General features: G+C 40.1%; 1 protein-coding gene across 4 annotated transcripts in view; it reads left to right on the top strand.

The window, feature by feature from the left end:
- Positions 1-1,171: 1,171 nt before the first annotated feature.
- ctnnb1 (catenin (cadherin-associated protein), beta 1) overlaps positions 1,172-24,490 on the top strand; it is a 36,653-nt gene continuing 13,334 nt past the window's right edge. Inside the window, exon 1 of one of the 4 annotated variants that reach the window (XM_048554664.2) lies at positions 1,172-1,282. The gene's annotated coding sequence lies outside the window, so the exon portion shown is untranslated. Of the gene's footprint in view, positions 1,289-1,372; positions 1,503-24,490 lie in introns of those variants that run through there. The other 3 variants (XM_048554679.2, XM_048554672.2, XM_048554687.2) reach the window with 3 other exon arrangements.

Below are 24,490 nucleotides of genomic sequence, written 5' to 3' on the forward strand. Positions count from 1 at the left end.
CCGTCTTCACCAATAAGAATTACAAATCTCACATAATTCAAGGCTTAAATACTTCATTTGGGGTTCCATTTCATGGATAGTGTGGTTACTTTACATTTGCACAGCTTGAAGCTAACGTTTATAAATAAATGATGCAGTTCCGAAGGTTATAAATCATAATTGATTTAGCTTTGTTTTCTTTTTAGATTGAGCCAGGAAGATTCATGTGGGAAGTAAGTGGGAATAGAAAAATTACTTTTGCAAATAAAAGACCACATTGTTCTAGCCTTATTTTTAGGATCGGTTTTGCTTTCGGTAATCCAACCAGGCTGCGACTTAAGTATTTTTGCACACTGGAATACTTTTTCCACTAATGCTGCAGCATTTTTCCTTTGTGTGGGATGCCTAGAAGTGAACTTTGTACATCTCTACTTCCGTGAATTTCAATGAATTTTGGGTGAGTTCATTACTTTTTGAAATGCTTAACTCGTACGTGTTACAACCAAAATAACTCTTGAGGCTCGCTCTCCTCCCCGACGAAAGAAAATGGTGCGGGTTTCTTTTTATCCCCACGCTTCGTCTTTTGTGTTTGCAAAACTCGGGTCTTTGAAGTTAACTGTTTACTTTAGAAAGTTAAAAACTCAATCGCGAAGAATGCAAGTTTGGTGGGAAAGGGAGGGGAGAAATTTATTGCAATTCTGGCCCCAATGCAGAAACGTATATGAAATTCACGAACATAAAAGTCCAAATAAATAAAAGGATGTTATGCATATGGTGGAAAGTCTCATTGCAGCTGCAAAAATAAAGTTGCTTCGCTGAGCTGCTACTCGCTGCCTCTGTGGTTCCAGCGATCCTTGACCACAAGGTGTTGTGGCTACGGCACCTAGCCAGTATCCTTCCGCGACGTTCCGGGCCTGGGTAAGGGAGCAGTAGAAAAGAAATGGGGGTGGGCATAGGCAAAAATAGGTTTTATCAACAGTCACAAATCAGATCAAACATAACCCAACTCTAGACTGTGCTGTAAAATTTTAAGTTTGACATAGGTTTATGCGTTGTCTGCGTGTGATAAAGGCCGGAGAAGGGTTAAGTTATTGTTATTTTAATTATAAACACCCCCCTTTTCACCTTCCTTCTGCCAGGTGTGGGCTGGAAAATTACGCACTACATTCCGCAGGCGGAGGGGCACGCACCGTGTCGCTGCCACTTTATAAAGAGACGTTGCTGCCGGTCGCCATTTTGATTGGAGTCGCTGGCAGCGGCGGTTGTTGGAAAGCGGGAGACGGAGGAGGAGGAGTGTAAGAGAGTGAGTGTATGTGAAAGGGAAAAGTGGGGCGTGGGAGAGAGAGATGGTGGTGGGCAGAGCTGATAGCGGGGCGACCCGGAGGAAGAGCGAAGACATTTATTAAAAATACGTAAAGAAGTTAAGAGTTCACCGTCACCCCCGCGATCACTCTCGAAGCCGCGGAGAGGAGTTGGAGTGGCCGCTGCTTCCCGACTTTAGAGGTGCCCGTCCTTCAGCGACGGTGGGTGAGAAAGAGCCCGGCCTTCTCCGGCCCTTCCCTTGGGAGAGGGGGTGGATTAGAGGTTGTTCTCGAGGTGGTGAGTGAGGAGGGACTGAGTTTCCAGATCCTCCCGCTTTCAGAATTAAAAGATCGAAAAGTCGATTAACTCCCGAACAACGTGGCATCGGGGGAAGGGCGGGTGTTTATTATCAGGAGAAAAGGGGGTTGGAGTTTACCCCAGAGAGGGGGCAGGAGAAAGAGGGGTTTAAAACCGTGGGTGATTGGGAGGGGAGGGGGGGCTAGAGAGAGAGAGAGGAGGGTGTATCTTCTCCCCCGGAGGGAGAGCAGAGGGGAGCTTCCAACCCTCTGGGGGAGGGGGGGCACCTTTACCCTCATGGGGGGGAGAGAACCCTCAGAACTGGAAGGAATTTCTCCCCCCCCCCCAGAAAGGGGGCAACTGGAGAGGGCTTTACCCCAAATCGGGGGAGGGGATGGGGGTTCAACTGGAGAGTGGAGACAAGTTAGGTGTGAGGATGCTTAACCTGTTGGAGGAAGAATTGAAAAGGTGGTCTTTAATCTGAGGGGCTTAAGTAGGGAAAATTTACCCCAGTAGGGGGCAGAAGTGAGATGGAGGTTGTTTACCCTGAGGGGGTGGGAGACAGTTTGTAACCATGGAGCTTTGTGCTAATTACTGTGGGAAGGGGCAGAAATTGTGTTCCCGGGCTGGGGGAAAGAGAGCGAGAGAGATACGATCGTTACCCTGAATGTGTTTTTAAATCCCAACGTGGATGTGGTGGGATGGGTTTCTACTTTGGTGGAGGGCAGGTGTTTGCATCTCCAGTCTGGACAGGGAGATGGGAGGGTGTTCCTACTTGGCTTAAGAAGTTTGGAAGCAGAGGGGCCAGTGTTTTCCCGGCTTCATGGCTACAAGACTGGGCTACAAAGGTTGTAGAGTTAACTCTTTACCACAGGTTGTAAAAGTGCATCTGTAAATTATAGGAGTGTGGGAAAGTGAATGCCTTAACTGGGTGAAATTACAAAGTGGGTTTCCATTGGTGAAGTGATTTTGTTTTCTAAATTGGCAGCATGCAGCTTAACACCCAAACTTTGAGTGTGCAAGTATATGCTGAGATGGTTGAGAAATTGCCTGGAATCCTGAGCTGTATTTGGTGAAAATTGATGAAATGGGACAAAACTTGCTCATTAACAACCAAATGAGTAGGTGACTCATACAGCAGTCTGGGATTTGCATTTTGAGATTTTTGCTGATAAATGCTTTATCATAGGCAAATAGATCTGTTTTTACACTAGTATGTAATTTTTAAGCAGTGGATTATCTATTAACCTCAATGAGGAAAGGCGCATACATGCACAAATTCATTTTGATAAATTTAGAGCAAGTTTAAACTATCTATTTTCTTCCAGTGTCTTGTTGTGATATGGGCTTTTGCTGCATGTTTCATGTTCTGAGGATACCATTTGCAGAGTACATAAGTTTAGTGTGGCCACGACTGTGACAATTGTGGGTTATCTTTCTAGTCTCTTTCCTACATTCTGCTTCTGTGAATTGTTGATTTACATGTCAGATCTGTTGTCTGCATGTTGTGTGTATGTAAATCTCAAATCTTCGTATCGATAGTTACACATCTGTATTCATTGTAGTTGGTTTCTGAGTATTTTCATGGTTTGCAAGTTTGTTTTCCCTCTGTACAGTGCATTAATTACAGTTTCAAATGAAAGTTGGGATTTCATGTAGAAGCAGGAATCTTGTACTGTTGGTAGACTTGGATGTTAAGTTGAGGCACTTCCATTTTGAGTGGAAAGAGAAACATGATGGTGTAGTATCAAACAATTTGTTTGAAATTTCATTATGTATTTAACTTAGAAAATAAAATGTGAAGTGTTTAGGACCAACTGGTTTTTCCTATGTGACTGACCAGATGTTTTTAGCACACGATAATATGTATTGACAGTAGTGTACATCTTCTGGGAAAATGGATACAAAGTCAGAATTCCATCTCTGAAATCCAGTTCTAGTATCTCATAATAAGAACAAAATTTTCAGTAGTCACAAAAGATCTGTGGTCACGATTTGAGGTTTGTATTGCAATACATGCTTTGCATTTTAAACTATTGGCTAAACTTAAAGGCTGTTCTGTTTATTTATGGGCTTCATGTATTTTGGTGTCATTGGACTTGGTGACTTGTAACTGCTTTATTTTATACTATTATGAGCATGACAATTCATTCAGTGGATGTTGCATTCCAATTACTGATTTCTTTTATTGCTGTCTGATTATGAAATTGAGAAAGCTGTTGAAAATGACTTTTTTTTGAAAAATTAGTGTTCTCATAGTTTCACCAGAAGTGGTGATGCTGCATGAATTTCATTGTTCTGGTATATGTTGTACATTTTATTGCAGCTGTTTTGTTTGCACTAAACAGTGCAGCAGAAAGAAATTTAAAGATGTTAAGTTAGCATTTGTATTTTGATAATTATACCCTTTATCTCTCCTTTCGTGAACATTGTGGCTCCAGTTGGACTGTGGTTTGAAGGCTGCTGGCCACCAATCATCACAGTACTGCACTGGATTACTCTATAATTGTAAACAATAGGGGGAGCAGAGAAGGATTTATCAGTTGCACTAACCCCTCCCTGTGCATATGAAAAGCAAGCTGGAGTCCTCGACTGCCCTGTTTTGCTTCCTTGTGAATTGTGCTGAGTGTCACTTAAGTGGTATGCTGTTGAGTGTGGTCTTGTACTACATATGTAGTGTATTTGCCATTAATATGTGTTTACTATAGTTCATCTATATATTCAGAAAAATATTTAGAACTGAAAATATTAGAATTGAAAAAGTTGTGTTGTGTTTTTTGCTGAGGCCTTAACTACTTGTTTTATACTAGAGTTTAATATGTTTAAAAGGTTCTCACTAGTATATGCAGTTTGAAGTAGCTCTGTTAATGCAGAAAAAAATGTTGCTTTACTGGAGTTCACCTAGTGATTAAACATGCCTGCCACGTGGTTTTTAAAATCAGGTTACCCTTTGCTAAGCCTTGGGCAGCTGTGACAACTTGTAGAGACTAAAGAGAGTTGAGAAAATTTTGTATATGTTTACATGTATCACTTAATTCCTGCACCCCACCAGTTTATTCCAAGCTGTTCATACAAATAATTCATTTTTAATTTTCAAGGTTCTAACCCACTGTGAAATAAACAAGACCTCTGTGGATTTATTTAACTAGAATAAAGGAAGCTACACTTGATTGGTTGAGTCAACCTCTTCCTGTTTAAATGCTTGGAAGGAACTTTTATAACTGGACTTGAAGATGGGAATTATTGAATGAAACAGTTGTTCAAACAAAAGATATTATTACACCTAGGAAAACAAGATTATTTGAAGTGTCTTTCTTTTGGGGGTGTGGAAAATGTTAAAATGTCCTTTTGCCTTTTGCAGTGGTTGAGTTAGGTGATATAAAGGCAACATTTGCTCATTTGAATATTCTTAACTTGTAGTTGTGGAATCTTGGCACATGCCAACCGGATTTACTGTTTGCCTGCATATAGAACAAAGTACTGGTTTGTGGTATCAGCAAAAAGAAATGAAAATTCTAAGAATAGAAAATAGGATGTGTTGGAATTCTTTTCAATTCACTAAGCATTTGTGAAGAGAATAGATGTGTTGATGGCTTCACCTTTTGGTTCGTTTATTATTCAGAGCATGTGACCTTAATCCTAAAACATAAGCCTGCACACATGTTGAGTATTTGCACTTTTGTATAACCCCTTTCATTTCTTGCTTTGCAGCCAAACTCTCTCTTTAGGCAATATAATTGAAGGAAAGCATACAATTATTTGAATTTGATCTTAACCACAGTAGCATGGATGACCAATGTTTGAGAGATATTTTGAGGGGGTTTTAAAGCAAGCATGTTTTCAGACAATAGAATAAAACTTTATAGAATAATTGTAACTTGCCTGTTTTAATAATGAGTTCTGGTACCCTTCATAATGGGAAGGAAGCTCGTTTATTTGTGTCCAGAATGTAAATATGACACATAGTTGCTTAAATTATGGAAGCTGTGTGGAATGTTTTGACATGAAACTGGATTATTAGGCTGGGAATTGGTGCCGTCCGTCTTGCAGTAGCTGAAAAACTCAGTAATGTCTCCTCGGCCAAAACAAGGCCATCATTCTCGGTGAACATACCTAAAACATTGATAACGAAGTGTGGAGCTGGATGAACACAGGCCAGGCAGCATCTCAGGAGCTCAAAAGCTGACGTTTCGGGCCTAGACCCTTCATCTGATGAAGGGTCTAAGCCTGAAACGTCAGCTTTGTGCTCCTGAGATGCTGCTTGGCCTGCTGTGTTCATCCAGCTCCACACTTTGTTACCTTGGATTCTCCAGCATCTGTCGTTCCCATTATCACTGATACCTAAAACATTAACCCATTTCCTAGTTGGAAGCTGATGTACCAGTATTTCTAGCATTTAGTTTATTTTCTCTATGTATAGAGTGATGTTTATGAAGTGTATGTCAGTCTAACTGCAGTAATTTTGAGCATTTGGTGTGAATGGAATGGCTGAATGTTTCGTTCATCTCTGGGGGAACGGTTTGGGGAGATAGACTTTCTGGTGTGAAGTTGGCTTTTTGCCCTCTTGCAATGCTCCTTTGTTGTCTTCCATCATTTGATCGAGAAATTGCAAGACTAGTTTAAATCCTGTTGCACTATTTCCCATTAAGTAACTGGAATAGTGGCATCATAACATTATAGAATGAGTCCAATTTTTTGCAGATAGTTGGATTTGATTTTCATTAATTTCAGAAAACAAGACGTTGGCACTGGTGATCTGCATTTTCTACTCCCAGCTGCCTTACAGTAGAGCTTTTAATAGATTTCAAATTCATCTGGCTTTCATAGTTCATTTTACTAATGGTTCCCTGCTTTGCAGTGCATAAAAAGCTGCAAAATTGGCCTCTTGTACAATGCCTACATTATTTTGAAGAATTTTTAAACTTGTGCCAACACCAGCAAAGGATTGTCTTTTAAGTCGTGGTTTTAGAAATCCATTCAGTATGGCATATTGGAAAGAATGTGGCTGTAGAGTGGTTAGGGTGAGGTGTGTGGAGACGGCTGGTCCTTTGAAGTTTGTCAATGAATTCCATGTGTGAAGTGCAAATAGTTGGTATTAAACTTTTTTTATTTTTGTAGCTTGTCATAATTTTTTATGTATAGGGCCTGGAAATTCAAAAGCTTGTAGGTGCTCTTAAGACTCTGGAATGTGTTAAAACAGGGTGTTGGTTCTTGGGCTAGTATAAATCATTGGTGAGAGACATGGATGGGTGACAGTTACTAGAAAGTTCTATGTTGTGCTGAATGAGAAAAAACTTAACTCGACATGCCCAGAATATAACTAATGTGGGTACCTCTGAGTTGCACTTAACTGATGTCATTTATTAAAGTGATTCAACACAGAAGGCTATAGTTTGGCCCATTGTGCCTGTGCTGGCTGTATTGAATGTCAGTTGAATGTATTAATAATTATTAACTCTGCCTCTACTTGTAAGCCAGCCCTCCTGCACCAAGGGTAGGATGAGGGATCTGCTCTGATAAATGTCCAAGCATGTGTTTTGGTTCTAGAGTAGCAAGGGTTGCAAAATTTAAATCCACTCCATTAATTTACTGCCACTGCCAACAGTTCTTAATTCTGGTTTTAGAATTAAACACTAGTGTTTAAACGCGAGTGAGTCAAGTAACTGAAAATTACTTTGAAAAGTGAAGCAATGCAATAAGATGGTTAGTGTGAAAATAGATGAACTATGTAGAAAGTGTGACATGTGGACAGTAAGTTGAATGTTTCTGTGCTGTATGGTACATCTGTTACTGTACAAGATGATCCAGAAGCTGGTTTCATCCTGTTACAACCTGTTCAAAAGCATTGGCCTGTTATTGTCTCCCTAAGACACAAGAGACGAATGATTTAGGGGCTTCTGGGAAGGGGCTGGTAAAGAAATGGGCATTAGATGGAAAGGAACGATCTGTCTTGCTGAGAGCTTGTATCCTCAATGACATTGACTTGCACAAAAATTATTAAATTTTTCAGTGAGGTTGGCATCTTGCAAGTCGCATTGCGGGTAGACGGGTTGAAAAAGGCATTTGATGCACTTGCCTTCACTGGTCAGAGCATTGAGTTTAGGAGTTGGGGTTGTCATGTTCTGGCTGTATTTGATATTGGTGCCACTTTTAGGGTACTGTGTACAGTTCTGCCCATCCTGCAATGGGAGGAATGTTATTAAAGTGAAACGGGGCGCAATGATTTACAAGGATGTTACTGGGACTGAAGGGTTTGAGTTATAAGGACAGGATGGGACTACATTCCTCTGGACGTTGGGAGATTGAGTTCACCTCTGAGGCCCTTAAATCATGGCTGTTGATAAGGTGACTAACAATGGTCTTTTCCCTGGCAAAGGGGAGTTCAAGACTAGAGAGCATAGATTTAAGATGAGAGGGGAAAGATTTGAGACCCAAGGGGCAACTACACATGGGATTATGTGGAGTGAACTGCCAGAGAGAGTGATGGGAGGGTGGTGGTGTATACAGTTATGACATTTAAAAGGCATTTGGACGGGTACATAAATAGAAAGAGTCTTTGTGGGCCTGTATCCAGGCTGTATGACTATGGTTGCAGGTAGGTATCCATGTTTTTGCAAACTTAAAAATATGCCTGTTCTGAAGGATCATGGTAATATTTGACTTAACTTCACTGAAAGCTGCAAAAACATGTTTTACTTGGGAATCCATTTCTGGGTTATGTACCATGACAGTGAGCAAACTACTTTCTCGGGAATGACTGTTGCTGTGCCTCAATGCAGACTCGGTCAGGAATGTTGCCACTGGGATTGCTGCACGCTTACACTTGGGGAAATTGTGTCATTGTGCATTTCCAGGTTAATTCTAATCTGTCAGATGCACAGTAAAGATTCTGAAATCTTCAGAATGGATTTCCTGTTGTACACAATTTTTCTGTATCTTGCTTGCTGTGGCTAGACCTGAATGTCAGCAAGTGGCACGTAGAATATTTCTGTATTTTGGGCCCATATTCACAAGTTTAGGTCTTTGAGACTGCTCAAGGAGAAGTTCTAAAATTACACAGCGGGAATTATTGTCAAGGCCAGCAATCAAATCTAGGAATGCACATTAGGCTCAGGGCCACCAAAGCCCCCTCACTGCACTCCCTTTCCAACGACAGTCTGTGTCTACCTGCATCAAGTAGACTGCAGTGGTTTGAGATGGCAGGTCACTTCCACCTCAAGGGCAACAAGAGTGGGCAATGAATGAAAACTGAGTCAGCTGTGTCAACACCCTGAATACTGCGTTAACAGTTCTTGAAGGGATCAAATAGCACCAAAGCTGTGAAGAGTGTGCTATTGGGGCTGCTGACTTAAGAGGTGAGTTGAAATGAGCTGAATTTCTAGGAAGATCTGGAGCTTGGGAGCAAAATATTTGAAATCATGGCTGCCAGTGAGACAGTAATTGAAATCTGCCATGTGCAAGAGACCAGTATTGGAGGAGTGCAGATATCTTGAGGGGTTGTAGAGCTAGTGTGGTCAGAAATAAGATACTTGTAATGGCCTCATGATGTTTGTTTTGATTGCTGGTGTTTATTTCCAATCTGTCGCATGTTATGGATCAGTATTGCTGGTTCTGTTGAAAAACGTGCATCTAATGTGGAATTTTGACCAGAAGAGTCTAAGCTTTGATTCCTTGTCTATGTTGAGTTAGGGGGCATCGACCAGTAGCCTACTCCTAAGCCAACAGAAAAATCGGCCAACCTTTCCTGGTCATATTAATGTTAGAATTTTCTTTTAGCTGTAGTGAGTGATGACAGAATCATTCTTTTAAGTTGTACAACCTCTGCGATTTGGATTCATGTGAACAGAAGGGCAAATTGTTAGGAGGTTCGGATGTTCAAAGAATCATGTTCCGTACGAATAAATGCCTTCTGAGGGGAAGGAAATTGTTTGGAAGATGCTTTGAGTATTATTCTTGTGAACACTGATTGCATTCAAGAAAATATCATAAAGCAGAAAGCCAATGTGACATTTCAGTGTGGCGTAAGTGATTTAAGAATCTTGGATGCAGTGTCGCTAGAATTTTAATACGTCAATTCATCCTTAAAGCTGAATGCTGTAATTGTAACTGATTAATTTGGAGCAGGAATACAGAAGGATCAAATGAACTTTGGACTAAACAACATGTTCCCCCCAAGTACTGCACAAGAATCCAGGTTTATTTATACAGGCAGTAAACCTTTATACAGATCTCTCTTTCTGTTCACTGTTTTGTTTTAACCTTAATTTTATTCGGGTCTTGAGTGCCATTCCATTTTCTATGTGAGCCTCTTTCTGGCTTGTTATGTGACCATCGTTTTAGTGGGGGTTTTTTTGCATTGAAATCCGATCGAACGTAGACTTTGCACAGATCTGTGTATGTTGTTTGAAATAGTCTTTTGTACAGTTTAAAATTTATCTAGCACAACATGAACTTAATGTTACCAATGTATAGAGACACTACATTGTGCAGTGGCCTTGCAAGTTAAAAGTTTTTCAAAAACAAGGTTGTGTATTCTAAGTAATTAAACAAACAAGCCATTATTTCATCCTCCATGTTACTTCTAAATATTGCATTATTTTTTGAGACCATAATTGTATTTTTTAGGATTTTCTTGCATCTCACATGGGTCATTCTTCTTACGCATAGGAAACTAAAGATCGCAGTTAAAGCTGGGTGCTTTGGGTTTTTAAAGAAAAATTCTTCTCATTCAGGGTACTTTCTATTTCTTCCTAAATGTTCAATATTGTAGTGTATCAGAACTATCAACAATTACAATTTAGTCTGTTTAATTTGTAGGCCTTGATTTAAATGCAGTTACTGCATGTTTGTTCTGTTGCATGGAATTGTGTAGAACTTAAAAGCTTTTGGGTTATTGTGTGTATCAATGTTCTGGAACTCTTGATTGTAGATGTGAGTAACTGTCTTTATATTTTTAAAAATCTTTTTTAAAAAACTCCCCATTTCCAAGTTCCTTGTTTTCAGTGCTTTTCTCCAGTAATACTGGTAGCTTGTTTCCATCATTGATTCCTTTCAAACATGATCCATGTTAATAGTGTAATGTTTCTCATTTGCCTCTTTTAAAAGCTTTTTTTCAACATGTCTTGCTTTTCTGCAGTATGCTTCTGTGCTTTTACTTAGCTGACTTGGTGTCCTTATCTGACTTTCAAACAAGGGAGAACTCTGCTCCACTCCCCTGTCCCTTCCCTAAAACCCACATTGCTCTCTTAAGCAACGGTCTCAATTTTTTGTCTCTGTCACCTGCTTCTGTGCTAGTTGCATTCTAGGGATTGCATGTTTGGAAAGCAGTGGTATCAAAGACATGCATCAAATTACTTGGCAGGTACAATCACAATTTTGTATTTTACCTATCATTCTGTTTTTAATTAGTCTCTTTAATTAGGTAACAGAAAATACTTTGAATAACTTACATAATGCTTCCATAATGCAATTTTCAGTTTTCTGGCAATTCATGTTAAAATTGCAATGATAGAAATTAGCTGCAATTAAGTTTGAACACCCAAGTTTATTCCCTAAATCTGCCTCACTTTTGATTTTAGAGCCTTTTTGTAGCCTTACTGATGAGAAGTCTAAAATGCATATTAATGTCCAGCTGTACTTGCTAAGATTAAATAATTGACTTCTGCCTAGCCTATTTATAAGTTTTTTTTTGTTTTTGTGTTTTGCAGTAGATAGTGCTTAAGTCCTTTAGAATGGAAAAGTTTTCCAATGACCTAACATGAAATTAAGCTGACACTTTCCATTGAGTTCATCTTCAGGTCACGGGCCCTAGTTGGGCTTGCTTTGGCATGACTGAGCTGCTAGTAGTGTAATGTGATTCAGATTAATTACAGTAGGGTAATTGGTTTTCTGTAACCTGATTGGCTAAACCTGTGGACTGCACAGTACTTTTTGACTTGTTTTTGGAATAATTGCTTACGCAGCAAAGAATTTTCAATGTATGGTGTCTACTAGAATGGATTTTCATTTCTTGCTAGAAAAACATTAGTGAAGTGTGTATAAAAAACATTGTTCATGTGTATCTTGCACTATTCTACAATAGCAGAATTTGTATCTTTTCTGTTAATGGCTTGAATCTGTCGGCACCAATGTCATGTGAGTCCCGACCCGAAACATCAAGCTTTCCTGCTCTTATGCTGCTTGGCCTGCTGTGTTCATCCAGCTTCACGCCTTGTTGTCTCATGTGAAGGGGATATTATGAATTGTATTAATGCTTGATTCTAACTGGTACTGGCTCTCTGATTCTTTCAGGAAGGTGCGTGGACGTGTAACCCTGGAGCTCCTGCCTTCTCCCTCTTTTCCTGAGGAAGATGACTAATCTGGCCCGGACACTATTCTGCCTGCAGTTTTTTTGTGGCACTTCCTTTTGTTTATCTGTGGAATGAATTTCCAAATTTCAGACTTCATGTGATTTTTTTCTCAGGTGTATTTGCAGTACATAATTAAGAAGATTAATTCAGTACTGTGGTGATTTGTTTGCTACTAAAGCTCTAAAATACCAAAGCAATGTTTAACGTTCTGCAGCAAGGCATAATTATAGCTGGGAATTTATTTTGGAAGTTGTAAACTTTTTATTTTTGAGAGAAATTGAATACATAAATCCCACTCTTCAGTATGTCTATGACTAAGGTCTCCTGAATAGGCAGTGATTTTGAATGGGTGACTAATGATTGTTGTCGAGGGAGTGAACAGATCTTGAAATGAAATCTTGTAAATTGGTCTTGTGTAGAGTGACTCATGTGGGTGTGGAGGAATTATGTGCTCCAAAGTTCGAAACTGTTCAAAGTGAAATCAGATAAAGTTTCATCAACTGAAGAATCTAAATCTGACCATTATTTTGTTTAATACAAGTAAACTCCAGGGCAACAGTGAGTAAGGACTTTTGACTACAGCAGAGGTGGTAGAATAATAGCTATTGTACCCCGTGTTCTTGTGATGAAGCAATTGTGACTTCTAATCAGTACTGGCTCTCGGTGATATCGCCTGATCATGTAGTCTTAGTCTTGTCATGTATACTGATGTCATCCAACGATCCCTCAACATCAGTCAATCCTTTGATATCTGTAAATTGCCGAACTGTATGCAGAGCTAGATGAGCAGAAATTTCCTCCAAAGTAAACATTCGGAAGATCAAAGATATTCTTTTTAGTTCCATCTATTAATTCTGTTTCCTACTACTATTATCCTTACTTCTGGCAACTGTGAAGCTGAACCAATGTAAGATTGGTCTAAGACTTGGCCTCTGAGAGCTTCTGACCACATATTCATGCCATCACCATGATTAGTTGTTTCCACCTCTAATATTGCCTCATTTTACTCTGCTTGACTCCCCTGTTGAAACTTATAGTTGTTTTTCTCCTGCAGTCATGACGATTCCAGTTGAACTGCTGGCTGCCTCCCAAATCTGTCCATAAAACTTGAGCGATCTTCAACACTCTACCTGTGTCCATTAACCCTGGTTTTCCTGGATTGGTTGCTGGCTGACCAATACCTTGATTCTGCTTTCAAGTCCCACCAAAGCTGTAATGCTTACCTCATAACTTTACTTAAGTTTTGATTGCCACACCATTAAAAAACAAGCCATCAGCTGTGAGATTTCTGCAGTAAGCATCTTTGCCTGTCTTACTCCCTTTCCTACTTTAAGACACCCCTTAAAAGCTACTTACTCAACATTATTGTTTGTCTGCCCTTTTCTGTATGAAATTGTTATAACATTGCACAGTAATCTTTAGGGATGTTTAACTATGTAAAAGAAGTGTTGTATAAATGGAAACTATTGTACCAGTGAGGCCAGCATGATTAGCAATTACAAATAAAAATACAGAAAAGCGACAGCCTTATTCTTGAAGTCTGCCTTATACTTTACGCATTTTGTAATTAATTTAATTATTTTTGTGAATTGGCATTTATCTTTAGGAAGCCAGTTGTACCGTGGCAGTTTTTGGAAAGAGATGGAAAGTAATGGACTGCTTTGTCAAGATCCGTTAAACTGAAGTGGCCTGCTTCATTGTGTGAAGGATCATTCAGTATTTAAAGTGCAATTAAATCTTTAACCAAACTGACCTTTGTAAAATGTCAAATGAACATGTATCATTTCCAGCTTTGCTTGATCATTACTGCAATTCTTGGTCTACAGTGTTAGCTGGTCTTGGGCTGGCAATTGGAACACCACAGTTGAGCTGTCTTTGGTCTTGGGAGGTCTGAAATTAACAAGTAATCTCTGCTTGTGGATAAGAGCATGGATTTTGGAAAAGTAGAGGCTTGGCTATGATTCTGCCATTTGAAAAGCTGCCAGCACTTGTTGTCTGGACTCGTGAAAATGTTTGCATTTGTAAAGTACCAGCGTTCCAAACACCTGTGAAACTGTACACCAGCATAAATCAAGAAAAGAAACCTATGCACGGTGTGTCGTCTTCAATAAAAACAAAATGTTATGAAGACTGAGAAGGCCTAGTGGCAAATGTGGTGGAGAAGAAAATGTTTTTGGGTTAATGACCTACTGTCTATTCTGAAGTCATGGACTGATTGTTAGCCTTTGATTATGTTCCGGAGATGCTGCCAGTGAGTAGCTTAACATTTCTGATTTTCGTGCATAATCTGACAAATGGTAGATTTTTGAAGGATCCTACTGATGAGCTGTAGATGTTAAGATTTGATCATGTCTGTGTTGATAGTGTTTGAAAATCTGAAGAATAATTGGTGTTTTATTAGTTCCTTATGATGCAGTCACCACCTACTTGATTTGAAGTGTTAGCCTCTCTTTTTTTGCGTTTTGATGTGGGCAATGGTTTATTTATTTAATGCTAAGCGAAATGCATGTTCATGGCTTCAGTCTGCTACTGTACATCAGTATTATTAGGCTTCTTACACCTCAACTAATCTTTCTTCCTGTGGTCTGTGGTAGGAAACCTTGTGTGTCTGTATTGCATCCTGTCTTGGTGAGCTAAACCAGTTGTGTGATTGAAATTGAGAGTTCTATCCGTGCTTTATGGGAACTGAAAGTATAAGTTACTTCATTGTAATGATTTTTATTTTGGAGGGTGAGATGTTTGACTGAGTTCCTGAGACTTAAATGACAGACCAATTTAAAGTTAGTTCTGAGCTCAAACAGATGTAGGGAGCTGCAGTTTGTCCTCCCTGATCCTTGTGGAAAGCTCTTATTCCATTCCTTCTACCTTTTGCTTAAATCATTTCTGTTACCCCAGAGTCTTTGTGATAAGTTCTTTAACATGTCCTGTGATTAGTCACTTTGACTTCAGTTATGCCAGATTCCTCCTTGATTTATCCTCCGTTAATGTCGCTGCAACTTTTTCATTGTCCTTGCCCATTGCCACTGGGAAATTTTCCTCACTACTTTTACCCATTCACGAGTTTTCCCAGCAAGAGCTACAGAATTAGATTATAATTGTATTGATATCTACTGCAAGACAGTGCATTGTGGTGAATGCTTACTTCCAGTCTACCCCTCTTGTTAGTCAATATTCCTGACCAGCTGTAGACTGCTTGATTTTTAACACACTGATCTTGTCAGTTTGCAACTTCTGTCAATCACCTAAGCCCAAGATCTATTGATTCCTTGTTCACCCCACATCTGCCCTCACTCCTACTGTTCCTGCCCTAATGCCAGAATTATTGATGGATACTGCTTCCTTTTGCACCAATCATTGACTTTCTTCTCCAAAACTGGGTGTTATTCTGAATCCATTCTGGGGTCTTTTCTGTCCAACTGCCCTTGGGAGTACGAGTGTCACTTTGCTGTTTCCTGTGCAATTCTCTTTTTAGTCTGTTTTTGGGGTGACCACATATTCTTTCCAATTACTTTCTAATACTGTGAAGGCTGAAGCTATATATTTTAAACAATGCTTGAAAAAGTTGCATTCCCAGTTTATATTTTTCATCCTGGCTATTCTAAAACTTCAATCTACAGCTGAATTCCCTTGTGTTAATACCACATTACCTGGCCCTAGTATCATACCTGGCCCCTATTGGTATGCCCCAATAGTCCTCAATCTCTAGGTCATATCTTGGAAGCCCAGTATAATCCTTCAAGTCCATGCTAGTCAAAGCCAACCACCTAACTATTCTAATCCTTTTTTAAAGCACATGAGCTAAGGCCTTGTATGACTTGGCATCACACACATATACCAACACTTCTAAAATTTTGAGAGTTTTTGCCTCTCTCAGCCTTATAGGCCGTGAGCTCCAGATTCCCACCTGCTAGTAAATTTTCACCCCCCCCCCCCCCCCCCCCAAAGTAAAAAGCTCTTCAGTGCAATCACATTCCTCTTGCATGGATTCCCAGCTATGGCTCAACCAACTTTTTAATACAGTTATGGAATAACCTTCCTGCTCCTAAAATCTCTGCCTTGGCTAATAAGGGCAAGAATCCCATGAGTCTGAACTACTATATCCACCTGTCCTGGTACCTCAAAGGACTGGTGGACTTGCACTTCAAAGTCCCTCTGATCCTCTGCTTCCTGGAGCTTTACAGTCCATGAATTTCCTTGACTTGTTTGTTTTGCCCATGTGCATCATCTCTCACTTATCAGAATTGAAGTCCACTTGTCACTGCAGGCCATCTATATCAACCTATAATTGAAGGCTGTCCCCTTCAGTATTTACTGCCCCACCAGTTTTTGTATTATTCATGAACTTACTCTTATTTTCAAGTCTAAATTGTTTTATATAGCAAAGGGTCCAATACATCCCTGTTGATCCCTACTGGACACAGGTGTTATGTAGTTAAAAACACCCTTTCACTGTCACTTGCTTCCTGCCACTTGGCTAATTCTGGATCCACTGCTAAATTTCCTTGGATCCCGTGTGCTTCTAGTGTTGTGGGCAGTTTCTCTGTGAAACTTTATAACTGCCTTGCTGAAGTCCAATACTTTAAGTACATTCTCTATATCTATCTATCTACATATCTGGTCACTACTTTGAAAAATTCAATCAAATTAGTCGGATGTGATCACCTTTTAACAAAACTAAAACTATTTTTGATTAATTGCTGCCATTCCAAGTGCAGATTAATTCTGTCCCTCAGAATTGCTACCAATTATTTCCCCATCGGATGTTAGATTGACTAACCTGTAGCTTCCAGATTTATCCCTTGCTTCCTTTTTGAACAACACGGCTATGTCGGCTGACTTGCAGTCCTCTGGCACCTCTCCTGTGATCATGAAAGAATTGAAAATCATTGCCAGCACCCTTGCTAATTCATCCGTCCTCTGGCCTGGGATATATTTCATCTGACCTTGGAGATTTTCCTACGACTCAACTTCCCCCCTCTCTCACTCTTTCTCTCAATCTCTAATCTGTTCTCCTTGATTTCTACAGTGATGTTTATCTGACTCCCCCACACTGACGCACAGTATTTAGAACCCTATTTCCGTGCACAAATTACTACTGTAATCCTTAATGGACCTGTACTTGTCCCATCTGATGCAGTAATTTGTAATAATACATGACAACATCTTTAATGTAACTAGATGCCAAAGATGTTTGAGAACCATAGAAAAATAAATGACACCCAGCTGCAGAGGGAGGTAGAGACATGTAGGTGGTGCCTTAATAAAGGATAGCACAAGAAGAGGGGTTGCGAAGTTTGGGATGAAATTTCAAATTAGGGTTTCACTGGTTGGTAATGTTATGAAAGTAGAAATGAGCAATGGTAATGGCATTATGTAATTGAAAATTAATTTTTGTCACATGAGAAAGGATGAGTATCTGCACTATCCTCTGCCATTCTGACGTATACTGCTCCCTTCAAGATTTTTTCTTTACATACCTTCTCAGCCCCAAGCCCACGCCATGATCGCTGTCCATCTTTGAATGCAGATTTTTCCAAACTATTATGCGTCCTGTCTTTGAAGATAATCTATAGTTGAAAGTCTTTGATCCTGATCTGTTTCTTCGCAATTAAAGGTACCATATAGCTTCATACCATCAGTGTGATAAAATGCTGTCCAGTTTCTTGGGCACAGAGCCTTTTTGAATAGAAAAGTTGTAATTTTCCATTATTGACATTGAAAATATTGGTAACTTGGATTAACATGGAAACATTTTTAATAGACTTGGAAGAACCTGGGTTTGTTGTTGGAGTTGGCTAATGTTGAGATTTTCTTGCATTTGCACACTTATTTATGGGAGTGGTTGTGAATTTTTTGTTCCTCTTTGGCAAGGGCACTGGAAAGTCAACTATAACTCATCACTGCTACCTTGTTGAAACAAGTCAACTTCACAACCCTAGGAGTTTCCTATTTTGTGGGTAATTCTAAATTGTGCTTCTGCACTTTGGATTGCCCAAAAGTGAAATTGATTCTTATGTGGCTAATATCAATTATGAGCCATGAAAATGCATGATTTAGCTGCCTTCACACAGGTGTAACAGAACATACAAGCAGTTGAAAATGTTAAGGTTTGAAATTATGGCCTTTTGGTCTCAACTCCAAAAGAATGTTCTTCCCCACCAGTTCGTTGATGGCTTGTTGTTTTCGGTTTTAAAAAAAAGTACCAACTTGATGTGAATGAGATTGGTGTCAGGCTGCTGTTCTGTTAGTTAAAATGTGTGAAACGAAGGGCTTGCAGGACATCCTTGTTAATCACTGCTTAATGTGATCCTTTGTCCCGCTCCAAGTCAGACATCAGCAAGTGCTGTGGCTAATGAATATTTGCATTCATTTCCTATTGCGCTTTTGTTGGTTTTTAACTCCTGCCCCTTCTGATGTGCCCTGGCTTGTTAAGTACTCATTGTTTTGCACAAAAAGCAGAGTGGCAGAATAAGTTAACACCCTTGCCTTAAACTAGTAGTTGCTTCCTGAATGTATACAGCTAATTATGAGAGTTTGGAAATGATCCAGTGAAAACACAAACAGGGAGCAATTCCCAGCAGGACTTGCAAACTTTCTTTTGTTGTCTTGCCTGCACTCAGGTTGCTGCGGAGCAGTTGTATTCATATGCCTTTAGTGTTTTGCAAAGGATGGAGCTTCATGGATTTGTTCGAAGTTTTCTTTGTGTTAATTTCTTTCGTAGTTAAAAGTCCAAGTGAGAGCAAAATGCTGTGAATGTTGGAAATCTGAAACAAAATACTGGCGAAAATCAGATTTGGAAGCATCTGTGAAGAACGGAATTAGCGTTTAGAATCCATTGTGACATGCTTAGATCTGAAATGGCTTGGAGATAACAAAGTGTGGGGCTGGATGAACACAGCAGGCCAAGCAGCATCTTAAAGCATTAAAGCTGATGTTTCGGGCCTAAATCTTTCACCAGAAAAAGGGTCTGATGAAGGGTCTAGGCCCAAAATGTCAGCTTTTGTGCTCCTAAGATGCTGCTTGGCCTGCTGTGTTCATCCAGCCCCATACTTTGTTATCTTGGATTCTCTGCATCTGCAGTTCCCATTATCTCTGAAATGGTTTGGAAATTAGTTTGGTTCTTTTGAGAGGTGGAGAAACAGTGGGGAAAATGTGGAGGGCCAGGGCAGAAGACCGTAGGGGTAGTTAATTTTGGTGAAAGAGGACAATATACGAAATGGTCAAGTTTTCTACTGGGAGCAAAGTAAGCCACACAAAGGCTGTTGGACAATAGTGGGATGGGGCTAGGAGTAGGAAAAATGGAGAACAGGCATCATGTGGTCAGGTATTGTCGTTGCAGAATTTGATACAGTCTTGGTTGTAAAGCGCCACTCTGGAAAGTGAGGTCTTGTTCCTTGAATTGTACTTTGCTGGAACACTGCAGCAGGCACAGGATGGAAGAGCAAGGTGATTTATTGAAATGACAAAGAACTGGGATAGCCAGAGTTCCTCAAAGCAATAGTTGGGGTGGGGTGTGAGGAAGTGTAATCAAAGTAACTGGGAGTCAGGCTTATAATGAATATTAGTGGCCAACCTGTGCTCAAAAATGGAAACCATTAAAGTCAAGGTCAGAAATGGCCAGGTGAACATAAGGTTGGAACTTGGAAGCAAAACTGCATAATTTTTTGATTCTGGAAGAGACCATTAAGCAGTGCTGAACATGGTGCATTGGAGAAAAAGCTGTGCGTTTGGTCCTGGGTTTGGTTGGAATAAGGAATGTTCATGAGAGGTTTTGCATTTTGGTAAGGCAAATCAGGGCAGTACTTACAGCTTGAGCCCTGGGGAGTGTTGCTGAACAGAGACCTTGGGGTACAGGTTCATAGTTCTTGAAGATGGAGTTGCCAGTAGACAGGGCAATGAAGAAAGTGTTTGGACACGCTTGCCTTTATTGGTCAGTGCATTGTGTATAGGAACTGGTCTGTTACTTTGCGACTGCGCAGGATGTTGGTTAGGCCACTTTTGGAATACTGCGTTCAATTCTGGACTGTCTGATATAGAGAAGATGGTGTTAAATTTGTAAGGATGCAGAAAAGATTTATAAGGATGTTGCTGGGGTTGGAGGGTTTGAGCTATAGGGACACGCTGAATAGGCCAGGACTGTTTTCCCTGGAGCATCAGAGGCTGAGGGCTGGCCTTCTAGAGGTTTATAAAATCATAAGGGGCACAGATAGAGTAAATAGGCAAGGTCTTTTTCTCAGGATTGGAATGTACAAAACTAGAGGGCATAGGTTTGAGGTGAGAGGGGAAAGATTTGAAAGACACCTGAGGGGCACCTTTTTCTCAGATGGTAGTGGGTGTATGGATTGAGATGCCAGAGGAAGTGGTCGAGGCTGGTACCATTACAGCATTTATAAGGCATCTGGGTGGATATATCAAGAGGAGCAATTTAGTGAAATGACCAAATGCTGCCAAATAGGACTAGACTAATTTAGGATATTTGGTCAGCATGGATGAATTGGACTGAAGGATTTGTTTCTGTGCTTTTCACCTGACTCTTAGGCAGGCATAGCTCGTACCCATGAAGGTACCCATATCCACACCTGAAGAAACAGTGTTAAAAGGAGAGATAGTTCAAAGTATGAAGGAGCTCATCCAGGCAAAGGATGGTGGTCAAGGAAGATGGAGGCTGTGCGCACATTTTCAATAAAGCAGCAAGGCTCCTCAGGCCATCCTTTTGGGGAATAAATGTGTAGAAGGATTGCACATGTGATGATGAAGCAGCCTGGGCCAGAAAATTGGTAATTATGGAGCCAAAGTAAAGCATCAGAAAAAGAATGAATGCAGCTGGGAAGAGAAATAGTTAATGTTGCCTTTCTGGATCCTTCCTACCCTGCCCTATGATTCTGTATTGTCAAATAATCTCACTTCATGCCATGTGTTCACTGTACCTTTTGACCTTCTCTGTGAAGGATCTGAGCTCAGTAAAGGACTTAGCTTTATCCCTTTACTTTGTCACCTGTTCTCACTCCTCTTGGCTCTGTCAAAGGTCTTAAAAACCCAATTTTTCTAGCCCTTCCAGCTATGAAGAAAGCTCCCACACTAGACATGAAACATTAACACTTACTGTCTCTACGGATGCTGCCAGACCTGCCTAGTTTCTTCAGCATATTATCTGTGTTTGTTTCTTTTATAGTTGGGCTCGTGTTCTGATATTAAAAAGGTGCAGGTGATATTTAAGTTGCATTTTTAAATAAAAAGCAAAATACTGCAGCTGCTGGGGATCTGAAATAAAAAAAAGTCAGCAAGCAAGTCTAGTTGTATTTGCAGACAGTGAAACAGCTGACATTTCAAATCAATTACACTTTTTTGGAACTGATTTTCAGTTTTCTTTGTTCACAATTGCAGTTCTTGTGACTTGTTTGGAGAAAGCTTTTCTCTTTCAGAAAGCCTAACTGCAGTTATAATTCTTTTTCAGGAACATTGCCAGCTGGGTTCACTTTCTCAAGCTTGCAATATAATGCTTCTAAATAATAAGACAGACTGAAATACCCTTTCTTCAAAATGCAGCTGAAGCTAGATGTCATAAAATCATACTTTGATCAAAAGTTGCGCAACTTTTTTGTTCAACAGTTTATTAATAATTGACACTAAACACGCTGGTAGAGTTGAGATGCATGCCGGTCAAGATAGAATAAGTTGAGGTGCTGACTAGTCTGCTTTTGTTTGTGTGTGAATTTGAGTATAATATGTTGATGCTTTTGGGTTTCTGGTCATTCCCCTTCAGTCTTGTACCCCTTATGCTCAGTAACCCTGTTCAAACCTTGTAGTTGAATTAATCTCATTTTTCCAGCCCTGTGGCCTTCCACATTTTCTAACCGAACAGCACCTTGCATTTGCACGGTGTCTTTCACCTAGGAAAACAATTCAAGACTCTTTACAGGATTCCTATCACATCAGATTTGACAGTCGCATAGAGATTTGAATGGATCACCAAATACTTCAAGAGCTGTTTGTAAAACAGCATCTTACAGAAAGGTGGTGGAGAGAATTCCAGAGGATCAAGGCCCAGTAGCTGAGGGCTCAACTAATGACGGTGCTCAAATTCCAAACTGTTTGAGGTTGCTGTTAGTGGAGAGTAAATATATCTCAGAAGTTGCTACACTGGAAATGGATATAGATGAAGAGGGATACAATAGGATTTTAAAATGAGCATTAAAACTTTAAAATTGAGCTGTTGGTTAACTGGGAGTGCAGGGTGATGTTGAATAGGCTTTGAAAGATTAGCAAGAGCAGAAGTTCATTGAATTCTGATTGATGTTTACAAAAAGTTGGAAAAGAAATGTTGGGATACTTAGACCTAGGTAACAAAATACATTGATAAGGTTGCCACAGATGAACTCTGGCCAGGATAGCTGGTGTTACTGGAATGCAGATGCTACAAATGTGGTTGAACAGTCTGCTTGCAACCATGTAAATGAGCAGTGTGAATCATTGTTAGGCAATTCTCTGGAAGAAAAATGGAATTGTTGGGCAGTTACACTAGTTTTGTGCATTCTTACAATTTAGACTTAGGAAATGTCTGCTGGGTTTGCATAACCAATCCAACAACATAGAATCAGAGAGATCTTGATGTCTGTCGGTCCCTTTCAGGTAGGACAGGTAGATAAAGTGAAGAAGGCATATATACTTGCATTTGACAGCAGGGAGGTTATGCTGGAACTGTACAAAATATTGATTAGCCCACAGGAAGAGAGTCGTGTGCAGCTCTGGAATCCATATTTAGGACTGATGTGATTGCACTGGAGAGGGTGCAGAGGAGACTTATCAGGATGTTGACAGTGCTGGAGAGTTTATGAAGAAAGATTAAATAGAAAGCATTGTTTTCCCTGGAGCAGAGGAGACCAAGGGTGACTTGATTGAGATGCATAAAATTGAGGTTCATGGACAGGGTCCCCCCGCCGCGCACACATGATGGAGGGATCAGTGACCATGGGGCATAGATGCAAGGTAAAGAGCAGGACTCTGAGGCAACATGAGTAAAAATGTTTCGATTGAGCAAGTGGGAATCTGGAACTCAGTGCATGCAAGAGTGGTAGAGGCAGAAACCTTCATTATGTTTAAATATTTGGGTATACCCAAGATGTCAAGGCATAGAAGTCTATAGGTCAAGTGCTGAAAAGTGAGATTAGAATAGTTAGGTGGCTATTTTTGACTGAAGACTTGATGGGCCAAAGAGCCGCCTCCTGTGCTGTAGGTCTCTGTGACCAATTGGTCACAGCTGCTACACATTATACCATTTGGTACCTCTGTATTGGTTTTAATGACAATTGAATACAGATAATGAATTCCCTGGTGGAAGACAAATACACGTTGTCTTGGCCACTGATAATTGTTTGCTAATCTGTACCTCATTATCTGGTGATAGTATGCCTAGTTCGACTGTAGCCAGAGCAAGGGCATGGAAATATCAGTTTGTTTTGGATTATTACCCAATGAACCTTTCTGAAAAGAATGCATATGTGAGCTATGTGCATAGGCAACAGCTGTCATTAAAAACAATTTTTTTGGGCAAATGTGGTTGTGTTGAGGTGATTCCTGTCACCCATTGCATTAAAAACTGCTAGAAAAATGAAAAAGGAAGAATTTGAGGGGGTTTGGAAGCAAGCTCAGTTTGACTCATGGCCACTAATAAATATTAAACCTGATCATTGCCAAATATTCTAACTTTTACTCTTCTTGAATGAAAGTGCAGCACCTGTCATTCACATCGTCTTAGACCATAGGGCAGCCATTTACTGTGGGCAGTTGCTGCTGACTGTTGCCAAGATGCATCTTAATCTGACAATTGAATGGTTGTTCTGGGCAGTTCAAACTGTGTTGAATTGCACTTGTTGCCACTGAGTGCTGACCCCCATGGCCTTTACAGCTTCTGTCATTAATTTGAGCTCTTCATTCCAACAGTTAGATGCTTTGCAGCTGAGTTGGAAAGATTTCAGTCTGGCCATCTCTTCAGATCCTTCATTTTTGTCTTCTGCTTGTTGAAAGAGTAGCATGACATTTTATTTTAAAGAATTGACTATATGAAGAGTGAGTACAGTAGCCCTGACTAAAGTTCCATGAAATTATTTCAAATACCACTATGGTAACCAAAGGCATTTAAAGTCAATCAATTTAAAAAATAGAGTAAAATGCTCATTTAATGATGAAACTACCAAATTGTCATTCTAAAAACTCATCTGGCTCTGATGTCCTTTGAGGAAATCTCTCATCCATATCTGTTCTGGCCTACATATAACTCCATATCCACAGCAGTTGGGTTGACTCTCAACGATCCTCCGAAGTAGCCGAATAAACTACTCAGTTGTAGGACAATAAATCTGGTGGGGGGGGGGCCCACCTCCAACTACAAGAAAATAAAAGTAAGATTGAGTTTGGAATTTTAGTTGGTTGTTTGAACAGGTCTTCTGGTAGATTTCTTCTGCAAGATTATCTATGAAAGGGGAAAGCTGCCTCTGTCGATTTTAACCAGTACTGATTATATCTCATGGTCAAATCGTGGCATCAGTCAGCACTTGAAGTCATGG

This window comes from Stegostoma tigrinum, chromosome 2 (genome assembly GCF_030684315.1).
Source record: "Stegostoma tigrinum isolate sSteTig4 chromosome 2, sSteTig4.hap1, whole genome shotgun sequence".
Taxonomy (NCBI): domain Eukaryota; kingdom Metazoa; phylum Chordata; class Chondrichthyes; order Orectolobiformes; family Stegostomatidae; genus Stegostoma; species Stegostoma tigrinum.